The 7,853-nt window shown below is 44.8% G+C and overlaps 1 pseudogene; it reads right to left on the reverse strand.

The window, feature by feature from the left end:
* Window positions 1-5,993: 5,993 nt before the first annotated feature.
* Window positions 5,994-6,112, reverse strand: LOC139278738 (5S ribosomal RNA; annotated as a pseudogene).
* Between the last annotated feature and the right edge of the window lie 1,741 nt (window positions 6,113-7,853).

Here is a 7,853-nt window from a genome sequence, read left to right on the forward strand (position 1 = left end):
CATTTGTCTTTAACAGTTGTTTACATTTACTTATTTATAATTTAATCAAATTGGTAATAAAAGGAGACCATATACTTTTAGGGGTAATAGTCAAGTCCAGTTACAAGATTTCTCGGTGGTGGGGAGGGGGGGATACTAGTTACAAAGCTTCTGTTTAATTCTATTTGTCAATTTTAGAGAAGTAGGCACACTGGCGTGATCAGGTGAGAGGGGTCCCATTCCATGCTTCATAACATTACTTTTAGCAAGATTGGTCACATTAAGTGTCGGTATTTATAGTGTAGTCCAGTCCTTTAATAGACTAATAAAAGGCTTCTACTTAAAGGACGTAAGTACTTATTTATACATTGGGTTCTCTACAAAAAAGACACTTTCTTATTTTGAATATATCAAATCAATTCAAGCACTTTGTTCACATACTCAGGTTTTTAATTTCAACACTGTATATGTTATGAATTTAAGGTTTTGCCTTGGTCTCTGTACAGTACTGCTAGTCACAACCATAAATGGTCCGAGAGTCTTATATCTAGGGCTGTGCCTGTACTGCCCAGTATCCAACAATGAACATTAAATTGGAGGGAGAGGGGGTGTAAAAGTGTTCCCTTGTGATCTGAAATAGATATTCACATCTTCATATGTCTCCACATACCTCCAGTCTTTTTGAAGGCAGGCCGAATAAACCTTTCCACCTCCCTCTCTTTTTAAGACCCTCCTCAAAAGTCACCTCCCAAAATCTCCTTTGGCATAGCATCCATTTTGTATTATTACACCTCACTAAAGTAACTTAGGACGTTTTTCTACATTGAAGGCACTATGTAAATGCAGGTTTATCTTTGCAAACCTGACTGATTTTGCAGCCTTTGCTACATCTGACCACCCATGTTTTTTTTTATTCATTCCCGGGATGTGTATGTTGCTAGTAAGGCCAGCATTTATTGCCCATCCCTAATTGCCCTTGAGAAGGTGATGGTGAGCCGCCGCCTTGAACTGCAGTCCACGTGGTGTAGGTGCTCTCACAGTGCTGTTAAGGAGGGAGTTCCAGGATGTTGATCCAGCGACTATAAAGTAATGGTGATATATTTCCAAATCAAGATTTGGAGGGGAACTTGGAGATAATGGTATTCCCATGTGCCGGCTGCACTTGTCCTTCTCGGTGGTAGAGGTCGTGGGTTTCGGAGGTGCTTTCGAAGAAGCCGTGGTGAGTTGCTGTAGTGAATCTTATAGATGGTACACACTGCAATCATGGTGCGCCAGTGATGGAGGGAGTGAATGTTGAAGGTGGTGCATGGGGTGCCAATCAAGCGGGCTTCTTTGTCCTGGATGGTGTCGAACTTGTGTTTTGGAGCTGCACTCATCCAGGCAAGTGGAGAGTATTCCATCACGCTCCCATCTTGTGGAAAGGCTTTGGGGAGTCAAGAGGTGAGACGCTCACCGTAGAATATCCAGCTTCTGACCTGCTCTTGTCCCCACAGTATTTATGTGGCTGGTCCAGTTAAGTTTCTAGTCATTGGTGACCCCCAATATATTGATGTTGGGAGATTCAGCGATGGTAATGCCATTGAATGTTGAGGGGTGGTGGTTAGACGCTCTCTTGTTGGAGATTGTCATTGCCTGGCACTTGTGTGGCATGAATATTACTTGCCACATATCAGCCCAAGCCTGAATGTTGTTCAGGTCTTACTGCACATGGGCATAGACTGCTTCATTACCTGAGGAGTTGCGAATGGAACTGAACACTGCAAGTATCAGTGAACATCCACACTTCTGACCTTATGATTGATAAAACAGTTGAAGATGGTTGGGCCGAGAACACTGCCCTGAGGAACACCTGTAGTGATGTCCTGGGGCTAAGATGATTGCCTCCAACAACCACAACCATCTTCCTTTGTGCAAAATATGACTCCAGCCAGTGGAGAGTCTTTCCCCTGATTTCCATTGACTTCAATTTTACTTGAGCTACACTTTGTCAAATGCTGCCTTGTTATCAAGGGTTTTGACCTTGTCTTTTGCACTCCACCATCATTGAGGATGGGGATGTTAATGGAGCCTGCTCCTCCAGTCAGTTGTTTAATGGTCCACCACCATTCACGATTGGATGTGGCAGGACTGCAGAGCTTTGATCTGATCCATTAGTTGTGGGATGCTTAGCTGTGTCTATAGCATACTGATTCTGTTATTTAGCATGTATGTGGAGCTGTGCTGCAGCTTCCCCAAATTGGCACCTCATTGTTAGGTATGCCTGGTGCTGCTCCTAGCATGTTCTTCTTCACTTCATTGAATCTGGGTTGGTTCCCTGGCTTGATAATGGTAGAGTGAGTGATATGCTGGGCCATGAGGTTACAGGTTGTGGTGGAATACAATTCTGATGCTGCTGATGGCCCATCGTGCCTCAAAAATGCCCAGTTTTGAGTAGCTAGATCTGTTCTGAATCCATCCCATTTAGCACCGTGGTAGTGCCACACAACACAATGGAGGGTGTGAAGACAGGACTTTGTCTCTATAAGGACTGCGGTGGTCACTGCTACCAATGTGGTCATGTACAGATGCATCTTTGATGGGTAGATTGGTAAGGATGAGGTCAAGTAGTTTTTGCCCTAGTGTTGGTTCCCTCACCACCTGCTGGAGGCCTAGTCTGGCAGCTAGGTCTTTCAGGACTCAGTCAGCTTGGTCAGTGGTGGTGCTACCAAGCCACTCTTGGTGATGGACATTGAAATCCCCCACCCAAATACATTCTGTACCCCTGTTGCCCTCAGTGATGTTCAACAAGGAAGAGAATTGATTGATTCAGCTGAGAGAGGGCAGCAGGTTGTAATCAGCAAGAGGTTTCCTTGCCCATGTTTGACCTGATGCCATGAGACTTCATGGGGTCCAGAGTCAATGTTGAGGACTCCCAGGGCCACTCCCTCTTGACTATACCACTATGGAGCATCCACGATGCTGAGAATGACGTGAGTAGCACGTGTAGCGAGTTGGTCTTACCGCAGGTGAAGGGTCCACAGCCAGATAGGGAATAGAAGACCAGCAGGAAGAACAGTGCAAGGAAGGTAGTGCAGGGGTCCCCTGTGGTCATCCCCCTGCAAAACAGATGCACTGCTTTGAGTACTGTTGAGGGGGATGACTCATCAGGGGAGGGCAGCAGCAGCCAAGTTCATGGCACCGTGGCTGGCTCTGTTGAACAGGAGGGGAGGAAAAAGTGGGAGAGCGATAGTGATAGAGGATTCAATTGTAAGGGGAATAGATAGGCGTTTCTGCGGCCGCAACCGAGACTCCAGGATGGTATGTTGCCTCCCTGGTGCAAGGGTCAAGGATGTCTCTGAGCGGGTGCAGGACATTCTAAAAAAGGAGGGAGAACAGCCAGTTGTCGTGGTGCACATTGGTACCAACGACATAGGTTAAAAAAAAGGGATGAGGTCCTATGAAACGAATTTAAGGAGCGAGGAGCTAAATTTTAAAAAGTAGGACCTCAAAAGTAGTAATCTCGGGATTGCTACCAGTGCCACGTGCTAGTCAGAGTAGGAATCGCAGGATAGCGCAGATTAATACATGGCTTGAGCAGTGGTGCAGCAGGGAGGGATTCAAATTCCTGGGGCATTGGAACTGGTTCTGGGGGAGGTGGGACCAGTACAAAGCGGACGGTCTGCAGCTGGGCAGGACCGGAACCAATGTTCTAGGGGGAGTGTTTGCTAGTACTGTTGTGGAGGCGTTAAACTAATATGGCAGGGGGATGGGAATCAATGCAGGGAGACAGAGGGAAACAAAAAGGAGACAAAAGCAAAAGACAGAAAGGAGATGAGGAAAAGTGGAGGGCAGAGAAACCCAAGACAAAAAACAAAAAGGGCCACTGTACAGCAAAATTTTAAAAGGAAAAAGGGTGTTTAAAAAAACAAGCCTGAAGGCTTTGTGTCTTAATATAAGGAGTATCCGTAATAAGGTGGATGAATTAACTGTGCAAATAGATGTTAACAAATATGATGTGATTGGAATTACGGAGACGTGGCTCCAGGATGATCAGGGCTGGGAACTCAACATCCAGGGGTATTCAACATTCAGGAAGGATAGAATAAAAGGAAAAGGAGGTGGGGTAGCATTGCTGGTTAAAGAGGAGATTAATGCAATAGTTAGAATGGACATTAACTTGGATGATGTGGAATCTATATGGGTAGAACTGCAGAACACCAAAGGGCAAAAAACGTTAGTGGGAGTTGTGTACAGACCTCCAAACAGTAGTAGTAATGTTGGGGAGAGCATCAAACAGGAAATTAGGGGTGCATGCAATAAGGGTGCAGCAGTTATTATAGGTGACTTTAATATGCACATAGATTCGGCTAACCAAACTGGAAGCAATACGGTGGAGAGGATTTCCTGGAGTGCATAAGGGATGGTTTTCCAGACCAATATGTCGAGGAACCAACTAGAGGGGAGGCCATCTTGGACTGGGTGTTGTGTAATGAGAGGGGATTAATTAGCAATACCATTGTGCGAGGCCCCTTGGGGAAGAGTGACCATAATATGGTGGAATTCTGCATTAGGATGGACAATGAAACAATTAATTCAGAGACCATGGTCCAGAACTTAAAGAAGGGTAACTTTGAAGGTATGAGGCGTGAATTAGCTAGGATTGATTGGCAAATGATACTTAAGGGGTTGACTGTGGATGGGCAATGGCAGACATTTAGAGACCGCATGGATGAATTACAACAATTGTACATTCCTGTCTGTCGTAAAAATAAAAAAGGGAAGGTGGATCAACCGTGGCTATCAAGGGAAATCAGGGATAGTATTAAAGCCAAGGAAGTGGCATATAAATTGGCCAGAAATAGCAGTGAACCCGGAGACTGGGAGAAATTTAGAACTCAGCAGAGGAGGACAAAGGGTTTGATTAGGGCAGGGAAAATGGAGTACGAGAAGAAGCTTGCAGGGAACATTAAGATGGATTGCAAAAGTTTCTATCGATTATGTAAAAAGAAAAAGGTTAGTAAAGACAAACGTAGGTCCCCTGCAGTCAGAATCAGGGGAAGTCATAACGGGGAACAAAGAAATGGCGGACCAATTGAACAAGTACTTTGGTTCGGTATTCACTAAGGAGGACACGAACAACCTTCCGGATATAAGAGGGGTCAGAGGGTCGAGTAAGGAGGAGGAACTGAGGGAAATCCTTATTAGTTGGGAAATTGTGTTAGGGAAATTAATGGGATTGAAGGCCAATAAATCCCCAGGGCCTGATGGACTGCATCCCAGAGTACTTAAGGAGGTGGCCTTGGAAATAGCGGATGCATTGACAGTCAATGTAGAAAGCCCCTTCCTCCTCTTCCTGGGCTGTTTCACAGGTCTCACAAAGGCTTTCCAGGCAGGAGCAACAGCAGGTAGCTCCTTCTCTCACTGCTCCAGGCTCCAAGTAAATAGGCCACGCCTCCAAAGCTCCACCATTGGTCCATAGAACTCTTTTTGGGAGAAAATTAAAACATTAAATCATTAAATCGCGTCCCCCCGATCTGGGGGACACACCAAACATTTTCAAGGCCCTTTTTTTTGTGTTTTTGATTTTTTTTTTGTTTTTTTTTGGGCACTAAAATCATATATATATATTTTTTTTTCCCTCCAAGTGCCCCCTATAAAAGGGGAGGGGGACACTAAAAACACCAGCAATTAAAACAAATTAACTTTTAAAACATGAGATCAAATTAAAATTTGGTTGCCGGGCGTGATGATGCATTCCAGTCCCTCCGGTGCCCACCTCTCGCGGAAGGCCGCGAGCGTACCAGTGGACACCGCGTGCTCCATCTCCAAGGACACCCTGGCGCAGATGTACGCGCGGAAGAGAGGCAGGCAGTCAGGCTAAATGACCCCCTCAACCGCCCGCTGACTGGACCGGCTGATGGCACCCTTGGCCGTGCCCAGGAGCAGTCCAAAAATGTTTCTGCCCGGTTTCGAACCAGGGTCCTTTCTCATGTTAACCGAACGTGATAACCACAACACTAGAGAAATGCTGTGAAAGCCGACTGCACCTGGTATTCCCAGGCGGTCTCCCATCCAAGTACTAACCAGGCCTGACGCTGCTTGGTTTCCGAGATCAGACGAGATCTGGCATTTTCAGACGAGTGTGGCCGTAGGCTCGGTGTCCTTGTTATCAATTTTTCCCTGCAAGTGGAAACAGTTTCTCCTTATTTAGTCTATCAAATCCCTTCATAGTTTTAAGCACCTCTATTAAATCTCTCCTTAACCTTCTCTGCTCTAAGGTGAACAGTCGCAGAGTATTCCCCATGTTATGACAAACATTTATCCCTCAACCAACACCAAAAGAACAGATTGCTGTTTGTGGGACCTTGCTGGGCACACATTTGCTGCCACATTTACCTACTAAACAATGACTACACTTCTAAAGTATTTGATTGGCTGTCGAGCACTTTGGAATGTCCTGAGGACATGAAAAACATTATAGCTGCAAGTTCTTTATTTCTTTCCTAGTCGTAGAATTCATCAGATTGGTTTGGGTGCGGACATGATAACTGATGCTACACAGGCTTCAAAAGTGCTAAATATATTATTTTGCCTCCAGTTTTACTAAGGAGGAGATAGGTAACTTCCTTGATCTGGAAAGGGAACAAGAGGGTGTTGCAGAGGTAAGTTGTGACACTATTTAATTGGTGCCAGCATCATTTCCATACATAATTAAAACAGAAAATGCTGGAACTACTCAGCAGGTCAGACAGCATTTGTGGAGAGCGAAACAGTTAACGTTTCAGGTCGATGACCCTTAGTCAGAATGCCAGTACGATTTTGTCAATATGGTTTCCATGCAGCTGTGCAAATTTAAGGTGAATAAATCTCTGGCTGGATAAGATGCATCTCAGGATCCTTAAAGAATTAAGGGAGTAAATTGTAGGAACTCTGGTATAAATCTTCCAGAACATAAGAAATAGGAGCAGGGGTAGGCCATTCTGCTCCTCGAGCCAACTCCGTCATTTACTAAGATCAAGGCTGATCTTCGAACTCAACTCCACTTTCCTGCACTATCCCCAAATCCCTTGATTCCTTTAATATCCAAAATCAATCTCTGTCTTGAATATACTCAATGACTGAGCCTTCCCAGCCCTTCGGGGTAGAGAATTCGAAAGATTCACCACCCTCTGAGTGAACACATTTCTCCTCCTCTCCGTTTTAAATGGCTGACCCCTTATTTTGAGACTTTGACCCCTGGTTCTGAACTCCCCAGTCAGGGGAAACATCCTCTCTGCATCTACTCTGTTAAGCTCTGGAAGAATTTTGTACGTTTCAATGAGATGACCTCTCATTCTTCTAAACTCTAGAGAATATAGGCCTAGTCTACTCAATCTCTCCTTTGTAGGACAATCTCCTCCCCCATCTCCACACCCCCCCCCCCCCAAATCCCAGGAATCAGGAGCATACTTGGGAATTCAGCAGACAGGTGGCAGATTAAATTCAATGTAAAGAAATGTAAAATGCTTTACTTGGGGACAAAAGATCCAGGAAAGCACTGTTACATAAATTGAAAGAAAATAATAATTATGGAAAATGAGAGGTCTGGGGAATCTGACAATAAATTGAAATTATCACAACAATGCATGGTGGCAGTTAGTAAAGCAAATCAAATCTTTTTTTAAAGCAAATCAGATGTTGGGATCTATTAAAAGGTCAATATTCAATTAGCAGGTATCTTTTTATCAATTGGGACTCTCCTAAGGCCCAGTACAAGACCAACATCAACTCTCAGCTGATATACTATCGGAGGTGTACTGGTTGGAATTCCTGGGGTAGCCTGAGAATCACGACTCTACCCCCTGTTATGTACCCCCTCACCTCCATGTCCAACGTCTGTCCACTCTCTCAAACCC

This window comes from Pristiophorus japonicus, chromosome 1, assembly GCF_044704955.1.
Source record: "Pristiophorus japonicus isolate sPriJap1 chromosome 1, sPriJap1.hap1, whole genome shotgun sequence".
Classification (NCBI taxonomy): domain Eukaryota; kingdom Metazoa; phylum Chordata; class Chondrichthyes; family Pristiophoridae; genus Pristiophorus; species Pristiophorus japonicus.